Source organism: Neomonachus schauinslandi, chromosome 8 (assembly GCF_002201575.2).
Source record: "Neomonachus schauinslandi chromosome 8, ASM220157v2, whole genome shotgun sequence".
Taxonomy (NCBI): Eukaryota; Metazoa; Chordata; class Mammalia; order Carnivora; family Phocidae; genus Neomonachus; species Neomonachus schauinslandi.
In genome coordinates, this window is record NC_058410.1 from 68,933,539 (window position 1) to 68,946,786 (window position 13,248).

Below are 13,248 nucleotides of genomic sequence, written 5' to 3' on the forward strand. Positions count from 1 at the left end.
GCCTGCTTTATGGAGTATCTGTGTTCCTAAAAAGTCTGTTATGAAATATGATTTTATAAATCAGATTGTACTATGATATACTTGATCATCTTTTACTTAAAATAATCCTTCAGTAAATCCATTTATATCATCTAGTTCATTTTTATAAATATGAATTTTAATAAGTACCCATTTTTCTTGAATTGCAGGGTAACCCTGAAAATAATAAACTAAATAAATGATTTTTATTCAATCTGTATTTTTTAAGAGCATGGGTTACTTTGTTTCAGGTGAACGTGTTAGTTAATATACTGGGGCTGCATCAGCCAATAAGGGGGGATCGGGGGAGGCAGAGGGAACTTGACACTAACGTAACTGGTTTTTTCTTTTGTGTGAAAACTTGTTGAAATCTGTCCTCAAGAATTCTGAGTAGCAATTGAAGGATGAACCTGAGGTTTTCAGATTACTTGCAAGAAACTGTTTTCAGTGGAGACAGTAAAAGTGGGACAATTATATTTACATTGCGTATTTCATTATAACTTTTAGAAATTGATCATCTCCATTGTACACATTATACAAATAAAAGTACAGCGCTTTACTCTGCTTGATACCTATTCTGTGAACTTGTTTAAAGGGCGAGAGCTATATGGTAGAAGCAGAGAAAAACAATAAAACGGAAACCCAGAGTTTATGTACATTCAAGATTAATTGTTAACTTAGTGGTTCCTGGCACGTGTATCATTCTACATTGAGTAAAGGATCAGAGTCTGTTCATTCTATTCCAACAGTAATCACTCAGACTCAGCCTACCAATTTATCACTCCAATTTAACTTCTGTCACCCCCTTCCCACTTCTCTTTCCTTGATGGCTTCTTTAGCTGTCATCTGTTCTACCTCTTTGTGCCTCGTTATTCTCTTACTGCCAGCCTCCTGTCATGGAATGAGAATCTGGGCCTGGAGGCCCTTGAAACAGATTCCTGGAGAGCAAGACTAGAGCCTTTTCTCAATTCTATTTCCACCTCCAAAAAAAATTTTTTTTTAAGCTCTATGCCCGATATGGGGCTTGAGCTCACAACCCCAGGATCAAGAGTTGCATGCTCTACTGACTAAGCCAGCCAGGCACCCCTAAAAAACCTTTTTTAAATCCAAATACTAAAGATTTTTAAAATTTGGGCTTCTCTTATTTCAGATTTAAATTATTTCTAGTCACCTCACAGCTAGGTCTGAAGTTCATCTGCATAGGAATGGAGGTAACTAAACTAGCAAATGATGTAAATGAAGATCTGAAGGATATATTTCCTTAACTTCAGAGGACAAATTACTTTCATCCAGTTCAGAAATGCCCACTTATCTTTAAAAATGAATTATATTTTATGGAGGAGTTTGCAATGCTTAAGCAATTGTTTTTAGCAGTGTATTAAAAAAATCACCGAAACCTATTGTTAAAGCAAAACTTAGATAGTAGTTCCCCCTGATCCATGGTTTTGCTTTCCAGTTTCAGATACCTGGAAGCAGATGATCCTCCTGACATATCCTATCATCAGAAGGTCAGGAGTAGCCTGACGCTACATCACAATGCTTGTGTCATTCACCTCACTTCATCTCCTCATGGAGGCATTTTATCATCTCACATCCTTTCAAGACGGGCCCGCACAAAGGATATTTTGAGAGAAGAGAGAGACCACATTCCCATAATTTTTATTACAGCATATTGTTGTAATTATTCTATTTTATTTTTACTTATTGCTATTAATCTCTTCCTGTACCTAACTTACAAATTGGAATTTATCATAGGTATCATATATATAGGAAAAGACGTAGTATTCGTTCAGTACTATCTGTGGTTTCGGCCATTCACTGGGGGTCTTGGAATGCATCCCCAGAGGATACTGCTTTAGGCTGTATTTATTCTTCATGGTTGTTGCTTGTTTAATTTCAGCAGATTAAGGAAGATTACCTGGAGCTAGAAAGACCTATGAGAGTAGATGAGGGCTTAAGGGGGTTGGAATAGCTTCTCTGGAGGAGTCAAATGCAGCTGGTGAACATGGGATGTGCCAGACAGTGGTCCCCATAACATTTGTGCCCAAAGCACACATACAGGGACATGTTTTTGTGTTTGTGCATGCATGTGTATGTGTGTGTGTTGGGGGGGGCAACTGTATACGACATGGAGACCCCAGAAGCCATTGATATAGTCTGTCCAAGTAGGCAGCAATGTCTGTCCACAAGAATTTTGGACCCAGCCATTATCCAGGGGCTCTGGGTCAGGGCAGCCATTCCTGAGAGGGAGATGGGAGGGATCACAGCAGAGCCCCTGTTTGACTTTCTTGATCTTCAATTTCCGATTCTGTAAAAAGGAAGCAATAATATTAATTACCTTATAGGGTTATTTTGAAAACTAACTGAAAAGATATATATGAAGACCTTAGAATAGCATTTGGTGCATAGTCAGTAAGTATTTAGAAAATGTTAATTTTTACGTGAAAGTAATGAAAGTGTATCTTATTCTATTTACAAGAAAGTAATAAAACAATATTTCTTTTTAAATGTCCTATAACGAATTTTCAGTTATTCAGTCATTTCAGTTATTCCAATTCAATGACATTTTACTACATTTTAGGTAGATGACTTCTAGAGGTGGATTTTTTTGTTTGTTTTGTTTGTGGGGGATGGGGTACTGTAGTAAATGTTTCAATGTGAAGAACTATTTAAATGCTGAGAAAAGGGGCGCCTCGGTGGCTCGGTCAGTTAAGCATCTGCCTTCGGCTCAGTCATGATCTCAGGGTCCTGGTATCGAGCCCCTCATCAGGCTCTCTGCTCAGCAGGGAGTCGTCTTCTCCCTCTTACTCTCCCTCTGCGCTCTCTCTCTCTCTCTCTCAAATAAATAAATAATCTTAAAAAAAAAATAAATGCTGAGAAAAGAAATTTGCTTTCGGGGAACCAATCCTTATTTTTGCTAAATTCATGGAGTTCCCCAGTGGTGCCAAACTTTAAAGTTCATGGGAAAGGGATGCAGTAATTACTCTGTAATAATAGGGTAGGTGTAGAAATAAGAGATGAACGTTATGTAAAGACCATAATACTAATCAGAAAATGTCTCCAATGAAAAGATAATGTTTTCTTCTGTTAACAGGGAAAAATTTGTGTGCTCTAAAACCAAAACAGAAACAAAAACAACAGCTCAACCATCCAAGTGGTTTTTGCCATCTTGATCATTAAACGTTTTCTCCAAAGTCTCAACTACAGTTTATTAATGTTTCATTGAAAATGACACCAACACAAATTAGTTTAAAAGTCAAATGGAATTATTGACATCACAAAAATCATAATTGCCCTCTTAAGAATTGCATAAGATTTAATAACTCTAAGGGATTTTAAAGACAGTCTTCATGACTAGTTAACATTTTTTGAGGCTCTCGAAGTCGAGTAATTTGCCCAAAGTTATTCGCTGGGACTGCTCAATTTTTCAGTCAAATTATCTTAAATGTTCGATCATACTCTGACAGTTAACTGTCCTTCACTTAGATAGGTCACAGGTAATGTTCTGGGACTGTTTCTTAGTCACATTGTATAGATAGAATAAGATACACTTTGGTAGAAGGATTTTTAAATGTTACTGGCAATAGATTGGTTCAGCCACTTTGGGAGACAGTTACATAGGCTTACCATACAGTTCAACAATTGCATTTCTAGTTATTTACCCAAATGAGTAGAAAACTTATGTCCACACAAAAACCTGCACATGAATGTTTATAGCAACTTATTCATAATTGCCAGAAACTAGAAGGACACTGGGAGGTGTCCTTCAGTAGATAAATGGTAAGTTGTGGCACATCCATACAATGGAATATTATTCAGCACTAAAACGAAGACAGGAAGAGCTATCAAGACCTGGAGGAAACTTCAATGCATATTGTTAATGAAAGATTAAAAAGAATAAGAAATAAATTAATTAATTAAAAAAAAAAGCCTGAAAAGGCTACACACTGTATGATTCCAACTACAGGAAAGGCAAAACTATAAAGACAATAAAAAGAGCAGTGGTTTCCATAGGCAGGGTGAGCACAGCGGATTTTTAGGGCAGGGATACTATGTTGTATAATATTGTAATGGTGGATAAATGATATTATGCCTTTATCAACCTGTAGAGCTGTGTAATACAAAGAGTGAATGCTGATGTAAACTGTGCATTTTAGGTAGTAAAAATGTATCAATATTGATTCATTAATTATAACCAGTGTACCATATTAATGCAAGTTGTTAAGAACAGGAGAAACTGACAAGAGGGGATCTTTCTGCTCAGTTTTTCTATAAACCTAAAACTGCTCCAAAAAATAAAGTCTACTAATGAAAATACCAAGTAAATTTTTAAAAGTCTGTAATCAGATACAGCAGAATAACATCCCCAAACACACACACAAAAAAAACCCTGGGTATAACTTCTTCTGTTATATAATCTGCCCCTACCTTGTATCTTTAGTTGTTTTAAAATTTTTTTCATTTATCTTACATGTTATCTCATCAACCTGTAGCTAGTAGGTTGAAAAAATAAAAAGTGAGTTTGGCAATTCTCTGTGGCACATAAATGTTTCAAGCTATGAGGGGCAGGTAGAGAGCAGGAGAGCTGCCCAGCCTGTGAGTGATAGGTTCTCATCTTCCCGCCCACATCCTACCCCCTTTTCCTTTCACCCTAGCTTTAGCTTTAGCTGGGTCTCACCTGGCTTTGGACAGCAGACAAAGAACTGAGGGTGAAGATGGGGCCGGTAACTATTGTGCTTTTAGCATTGTGCTAAATGATTTATTTTCATATATTTTTTTAAGCCTCACAGCAATTCCCTTTTGTAGATGAGACCACTGGAGGAGAGAAGATCCATACCCCACACAGTCTAACTGCAGCTGACCGCTTGAATGTGTATGACTCCCTGTCCCAACCTGCCCCCAGCAACCATCTGGGGGATAGGTGGGAAGGGGAGCCATTTGGAGAAGTTGGTCCCAGTCTAGGTGCCATTTAAGTGATCAAACAGCAGGACTTGGTTGGTTTTAGCTGTGATAGGTAAAACCACCCCATGGACCAGCAGCTGCCACTGAGAAGTGTCTTAGAGAGAAGAGTGATAGGAGTTCAAATGTAATACCTATTTGGCTTTGGAAATAGCATTTTATTACTCTAGTGGGAGTTAGCATATTTAGCTTCTTAATTATGTTTGGCTGGAAGCAATACTAACATTTGGTTGTCTTCTGTAGCCTGCAGATGTTTGTGATGCCGAAGATAGGGCCTTAGTTCCTGGCAGGGTAAAGCTAATGTAGTAGTCCGTGTTCATTCTAGCTAATCCACAGAGCAGATAATCTACATGCTGAGGATTAATAGTTGATTTTGTGCAGACCCTGGTTTTGAAAGTCAACTTGCTTTCTTATTTTGTGGTGAATATGTAAGACTTTTGTACTACATATCCTTTTATTTAATTTGTGATTTTTTTTTTTAAGATTTTATTTATTTATTTGACAGAGAGAGACACAGCGAGAGAGGGAACACAAGCAGGGGAGTGGGAGAGGGAGAAGCAGGCTCCCCACAGAGCAGGGAGCCCGATGCGGGACTCGATCCCAGGACCCTGGGATCATGACCTGAGCTGAAGGCAGTCACTTAACCAACTGAGCCACCCAGGTGCCCTAATTTGTGATTTTTGTAAGGCTCTATTATAGTGTGCAGCGGGGAACCACAATTACTTTTTCTTGTGTTCTTTTTCTTAATATAAGAATTTGTAAGGCCGACAGTAGCAGAGTATTTAAAAAATTCTAACTAAATATTGTGGATTTAATCCTAGACCAAAGGAAAATATTTTCCAAATGTTTGAAAAATTCGTTGTTACATAAATTATATTTAAAATTCATATCATTTAAATTAAAATTTTTGGATGCAGTTAGTTTACCTCCTTGAAGCATAAAACATTCTTCATTGATCTTAGAATTACTTTACAATCTACTTTACATTTTTTATGAAGGTAAAGTAAACTTTTAAAAGGACTAGTGTGTTTTAAACTTTTTAATATTTAATAAAAATTATAGTATTAAAGGGGCACCTGGGTGGCTCAGTCGGTTAAGGATCTGACTATGGCTTATGTCGTGGTCTGGGGTCCTGAGATTGAGGTCCATGTTTAGCCCTATGCTGGGCTCCCTGCTCAGCGGGGAGTCTGTTTCTCCCTCTCCCTCTGCCCCTCCCCCCGATTCGTGTTCTCTCTCACTCTCTCTCTCTCCCTGATAAATAAATAAGATCTTTAAAAAAAACTGTAGTATTAAAAAGCATGATATTTTTTCATTTACTCCAAAATATTTTGAATTAAACTTCTTTCTGGACTAGCACATAACTAGGACAAATAGAACTTTTTAAGGTTAAGACATACTGTGACCTGTAAGATTAATTTTTGTGTCTTTATTTTACTCAGCAAGTTTAAAGTAGTAGTAGAGGTTTGCTCTGGGGTTGATTCATTTATTTCTTTTTCTAGTCATCCCACTATTTTTTTTAAGTAGGCACCACACCCAAGTGGAGCCCAACATGGGGTTTGAACTCATGACCCTGAGATCAAGACCTGAGTTGAAATCAAGAGTCAGATGCTTAACCAACTGAGCCACCCAGGAGCCCCAGTCATCCCACTATTTGACTAATTTTTATATGGTGGGTTTTTTTTTTTTAATTTTTAAATTGTCAGAATATATCTATATCTATCTCTCTGTGTGTGTTTTTTCCATATATTTATAATAGAGAAACAAACATGTCGTTTGATCCTACCAGAGATAAGCATCATCTCTCAGTCATATAAAGATAAGGTCCATCTCTTAGTCATATAGGTAAAATTTATGTCTTAGTCATATTAGATAGAAACATATGCTTATTTCTAGAGATTATTGAAATATGTACATCCATACATATATGTAGTTTTTAAAGCAAAAAGAGAATTATAAATCATTTTCTAGAGTGGCTTTGTCCCTTTAATGTCTCATCAGGACCTTGCTGTAATTCTAGAGCCCAGCACCTGGCCCAGGTTCACTCATGACATTTTCAGTTGATCTTTCTCTTGTTTCCTTTCCTAGTTGACCTTCAAAACAGAAAGTTCATAGCCTCTTCTCAGATGTTAATGTGATTTACTTCTTATGTCTAGAAGTCAGGATTGTTGCAGAATTCATTGTTTTAAAGGGATTGGGGTTCCTGGTTTAATGCCAGGGCTGATGGTCCCTGCTAACAGAAAATTAAGTCCCCAACCCTAATTTTAAAGATTACTGGGTTTGTGATTCATGGACATCTTAGATCCCAGGTCAAGCAGTTGTTAGGCTTGTTCCTGGCATGCCCTATATGTTTTGGGTTGTCTATTGATTATAACCCAAGTATCATTATAGCATTGATCAGCAAACATCCCAGTGGCTTTTAGTCTGAAAAATTTAGGGCAACTACCTTGCTGTTCCTTATGCTTTAAAGACAGTATTTGGAAGGAAGAAAAAATAAAATAAGATGAAAATTGAGAAGCAGGCAAACCATAAGAGATGCTGAATTCTAGGAAACAAATGGAGGAGGGTTGCTGGAGGGGAGGTGGGTGGGGAGAAAGGGATAATTGGGTGATGGGCATTAAGGAGGGCACTTGATATAATGAGCACTGGGTGTTATATGCAACTGATGAATCACTAAGTTCTACCTCTGAAATTAACAAAAAATAAATAAAAAAATTTAAAAAGGCAGTATTTGAGGGCGCCTGGGTGGCTCAGATGGTTAAGCGTCTGCCTTCGGCTCAGGTCATGATCCCAGGGTCCTGGGATCGAGTCCCACATTGGGCTCCCGGCTCAGCGGGGAGCCTGCTTCTCCCTCTGACCCTCTCCCCTCTCATGCTCTTTCTCTCTCGCTCGCTCTCTAAAAAATAAATAAAATCTTTAAAAAAATAAAAATAAAATAAATAAATAAATAAAAAGGCAGTATTTGAGTAAATGGTTGTTATACTTGGCAATCCTGATCTTTATATGACAATGTATATGTTTTCTTAATTTTTAAAATAGGAAGAGCAGTGTGTGCATTATGAGGTTCTAAGGCTCCCAGCAAGTACATAATTAAATATAAATAAAAAGGAGACACCTGGTGAGCTCCACATATGGCAATATCACAACTCTTACTTCCTCAAGGGGGGCACTTACTGTTGTTTCTCACATTATGGGAAAGAGCCATCTTACCGTAGAAAAGTGAGATACAAGTATTAGTTTAATTAAAAGCAATTTACCAGAGTTGTCTAGTTAGTTGGCCTGGAGCACATTAGCACCAATGGTTTGAAAGCCATCATGAGCCTCTCTCAAGGAAGACCAGCCTGGTTTTCTTAGATTCCTGTCTTTATGCCTTTACAAAGCACTCTCACTTCAGCTTCTTCCCAGTATGAAACAGTGGAGAGGCAGAGAAAGGCTTTTAAAAAAATCAGCTTACTAAGAATGATTTTTTTTCTTTATAGATATTAGTAAACTAAAAGTAGAACTAGTTTAATTTTTTAAATATAATTTTAGGTGGACATCAGCAGTTGTACTGTTGTATGTATGTATATGCAAATACTCTACAAAATTAAATATTTTATCAAAAGGCACAACTCCAAACAAGAAACCTACCAACTTGTTTCTATGGTAACCACTACTGAAATGTGTCTAGCCAGTGTGTGTCTTCCCGTAATTTTTCTCTGAGAGTTTCAGGGAGTTCATTAAATATACTTTTCTAACAGATAGGTAGATGTACAAATGCATAGATAGATGGATAGATAGGTAGATAGATAGATATAGAGATACAGATAGTATTTTTTTTCAATGGGGATTTCAGACTGTTGTAAAATTCCTTTAGCTTCATATAGAATATGGCTTCATTCTTATGCATGAATATCTTTGGCTAAGACACAAGTCCATTGTTTTATAAATTTAGTTTCAGCTAATAATGGATCCAGGTAAGTACTGATTTCTAAAAAGTGTATTGATCTTGCTTCCTAAATGTTTTCTGGTATTTATATCTGGAACAGTGGGATTCAGCACATGTTGATTTCTAGAATGACCAGTGTCCCTTTAAAATTAAAATTCATTTGGCTCTCCCTACAAGATCCTGCATGGAATGTTTGAAGTTCTCCTTTGTCCCTTTTGCACCATTGTCTTTGATATCCACCAGGCCATGAGTCTCTGCCCTGGTGGAGTTCTGACCTGGATTTAATAAACCCCCTTTGTGGCTCTACTTTCTTGTCAAAGGTTATATGTGGTAAGTACAATGGAAATCATAACTTATTTATGTAGAGATCTCAGTATTTCCCAACAGGTTCATTCAGAAAAGCTGACTACAGTGTAACCAGTAGTACAGAAGGGATTCCGTTGCATTTTATATTTAATATAAAATAAACAGTTGGTTTGTTGTGAGAATTTCCCCATCTCTCTCAAGGCTTGTACCATCACAAAACAAATAGAAATGGTCAGATATTCTTCTCGTGTTGTAAAATGAATGCTCACTGAAAGTATTAATGTTATGGCAGGGCTTGTGGCATTTGTCTAGTTAAATTCAAAGGGAAAACATTTTAAAGTGGCAGGAAATAGGTGCTAAGGAAATAAAACTACACTGGGGGAATTTCAATTAGCCCGCAAGGATGACAGAGAAGCCAGGATATCTCTGAGCCTATTAAATCATGATTGGTCATCATAACTTCTAATTGTTTAGGGAGGAGGAATGAATATTTAATTTAACGGCCCTTTTCTATATTTTCAAGTTCTCCTAGGCTCCTAAAATGAGGGTGTCGGTGCCCCTGGGTCACGGAGGATGGCTTTACGTAGTTTCACAGATGCCATTCACATAGCGCAGGCACGCATAGTGCACGGATTTAATCTGTAGTCTCTGTTACTTCAAGAAGTAGCTGACCAGTGACAGGCCTCCCATTCTGTCCAGTGGAACTGAAAGGGAATCACTTCACAGAATACAGTCTCTCCCATTTTGTGGAATCCCAGAATCACCCTTTTTTTCCCCCTCCTTTGTTCCTTCTGTATACAGGCTTTACCGTTTCTCTTCCAAGTAAACACAATAACCTCTTCTTTACTGGCTTCCCAGTTCCACATACGGCCCCCTGGTTCATCTGGCCAACCAGGATGATCTTTCTAAAGGCAAAATTGAATCTTGTCATGACTTTACTTAAAGTCTTTCCAAGACTTCTCTTCTTTAGCAGAACACATTCCTTTGCGAAGCATCTAATACCCCAGAGGGTCTAGGACCTGCCTATCTTTCCCACCTCGACTCCCTCTGTGCTCTAGACAAACCTTTGGTTTCTCAAATGCTTTGTGCTGAATGCATGAATTCTTTTTGGGTTTCCCCCTGCAGGCCTGAGCTCTCCTCATGCCTCAGGTACACCTCTGTCCTCGCACACAGTTTTCTGATGGTTAATTGACTCCCCTGCCTCTCTTGACTCTAAACAGCTTGAGGACTGTTTCTTGCTTGTGTTTATTTATCCAGCTTCTAACTAGCACCTGCTCAGTAATAGTTAATGGTATGAATGAATGAATGAATGAGTGCGTGAGTGAGTGAGTGATTACATCACACAGGAAGCACGGGTGAAGGAGAAGCTGCATTTAATTAGTACATAAGATAAGCTTGAATTGAAGTTAATACAGATTTCAACAAGAGTGAGGCTGGCTGGTTGTTCAGGGTGGGCTTCATAAGGACATAGTCATGGGAGATAGCATGGGAACAAAATCAGTTCTATTAGTTATCCTAGAGAGATGTGACTCGCAAGAATTGGCTCATCATTGCATTTGTGGCAAGTTGATTCAGAACCGAGATGTTATTGTCATCTGTGACACCGAGGTAAAGGGAAATCGGGCAGCACAATGGATATGGCTCATTTGCTCAGGCCACATCTTCTTGGTCAGTAAGTCCACTCAGGGGACCAAATATTAGAGCTTGTTAAGTTCGAATATGAGCAATTGAATTCTTTCTAATTGTCCTTGAGGGATTTTCTATCAAGCTGGATTATCGAGAAGAATGATTCTTTTCTTAATGAAGGAAATTCCTCGCCAGATGAGTGACTTTCACACAGTCCTCTGCAACAATCAGAACAGCTCTTTGTAATAATAGTATCATGTACTGAATATTTACGTGTTAGGACCTGTTCTAAATGCTTTCTCTACATAAACTCAATCCTCACGACCCTGTGATGTAGTTACTATTATTAGCCTATTTTTACAGACTACAAAACCGAGAACGAAGATGTTAAGCAGTTCATCTGGAGGGACCGTGTGAAGGGAGCTGGGATTTGAACTCAAGCAGTCGGACTCCAGCGCTCATGCTGACCTGCCTTTCTAGGCAGGCACCCAGCGTTTCTTGTGTTTGATGAATTCTGTTACTTAAAATTTAATTTTCATTGTGCTCTCTCTCTGTCTAAAATAAATCTTTTTAAAAAATTTAATTCTCATTGCGACTCTTGCACGTGGGGTGTATTAACCAAGACTTTTTTGGATTCAAGCAACAGGCTAACTGAAGCAGAGAAGATTTAACCGTGTCCTGTAACTGAGCTGTCTTTGGGTCATGTGACTGGCTACGATGCTTGGCGCCCCAGTTGGTGTGGAGGAGCGGCTCCTCACATAGGAAGGGGAGCCAGTGATGGACAAACAAAAGTCACACGAGGAAGTGGAAGTTTAGAGAGGTTAAGTGACTTGCCCAAGGGCACTCAGCTAATGAATGGCAAAGGCGGAATTTGGAACTCAGCTGCCTGCCCCCGTAACCATTCTGTGTCCGCCTTGATTTGTGTGAACCGGAGGCAGATTGCACATCCTTCTGCCACTTCTTCAGGGGGCTATGGCGTCATTGACCAAGATGTCTCTTTCTTTGCTTCATTTAGTTCTAAGGACACACTGTGGTCACCTTCTGTGCATCTGGCTGTTTCCCAAATGTAGTTTGCACTGCTTTATTTAATCTTAAATGGTTGTTTTGGGATAGTTATGTAAACAGTTAAATTCACTAATACTTTCACTACTTTCCACTTCAGAGAATGAATTTTCCTGACCAGGCCCCAAATTCTAGAGAAATCTTTACTGAAACCCTGTGACCAGACCAGAGCTTTTTCAGGCTAAGGTTTTATGCAAAACATGGGCTTTCATGGAAAATTGGGTTCTTGCTCACTTGGGTCAGTTCATGGAAATGTTCATCAGCTCCAGCAGCAGGTCATAGATGTCACACAGGCACGGAAGGTTAGCTGTGTTCTCCCTGTCACCTTGCAGTCCTACTGTACAGATCCTTAGTAGGGAGAATGGTCTTTGGAAGACGGCCTATACTTTGCCCTTCTGAATCTGTTTATGAGGAAATGACAGTATTTGCAGCATGTGCAATACCACTGACTGAAGCTCTGATCCTTGGTGTGTTTCTTTTCTACGTGTATTCATCTCTACATCAAAAACAGAGAAAGCCACAGGAAATTGTTGCCTGTATTTCCAGGAAATGTGCCTACCTCACCAGCTCCCCAGGCCACACAGCCCAAAAGACCCCAGTGCAGGCATTGGAATCATCGATGAAAGTGGTGATAAGGAACAAGGGAGCGTTCTCATTCTGCAGCTCTGCCAGCAAAAGCCCAAAGAAGACAGGCCTTCAGACTAACAGGAAAACTCCGAATCGGGTCCTTTAAACACTCAATTCCTGAACATGTAAATGCTATGCGTGAAGTGAGGTAGAATCCCAAACCAGACCATTGGCCAGTCCTCGCTCTTTCTGCTCAGCTGTGGCACCTCCTGCCTGGCCCTCAAGGCTGTGGCTGGCACCCTCTCTGATCATTACAGAAATGAAGTCATCCTGCGAAATTTTTCACATTAGCATAATGATGATGATAATAATAATAGCTAATATTTATTGAGTGTTGAGCAGGGCTAGCAACCTGAGTACATAGGCAGATAGAAGCAAACAAGAGCCATCCAACTAGGCTGGAGATTTGTACCCAGAGCAGGCTTTGGTGTATATCTCTTGTGTATATCTCTTCCACTCTTATGTGGGAAAAGGGATTGGATGGTAGTCCAATAAATACTTTACCACAGGGAATGTATGTGTCTTCTGGGTGCTGGCCAGTACCATGAGGGTAAGTCTCCCCACTCTCCCAAAAAAAGGTGGCCTCTTACCTCTCATGGTCCAGCTTCCTAGTATAGCTCTCTTCTCTATTTTAGCTTATCATATTGTATTAAAACAAGTATGAGAAGTTGATGTTCTTTCAACTTCTCAGTGAACTGAAACAAATTTTCATTTAAGCGTGAAAT

The 13,248-nt window shown here is 38.9% G+C and overlaps 1 long non-coding RNA gene across 1 annotated transcript in view; it reads left to right on the plus strand.

Annotated features, from left to right (window-relative positions):
• The window catches only part of LOC110583489, a 65,319-nt gene extending 54,092 nt beyond the window's left edge, over window positions 1-11,227 (plus strand). The window contains exon 3 of the long non-coding RNA XR_002480512.1: window positions 11,198-11,227. This is a non-coding gene — a long non-coding RNA (uncharacterized LOC110583489). The remainder of the gene's footprint in view (window positions 1-11,197) is intronic.
• The last annotated feature ends 2,021 nt before the right edge of the window (window positions 11,228-13,248 follow it).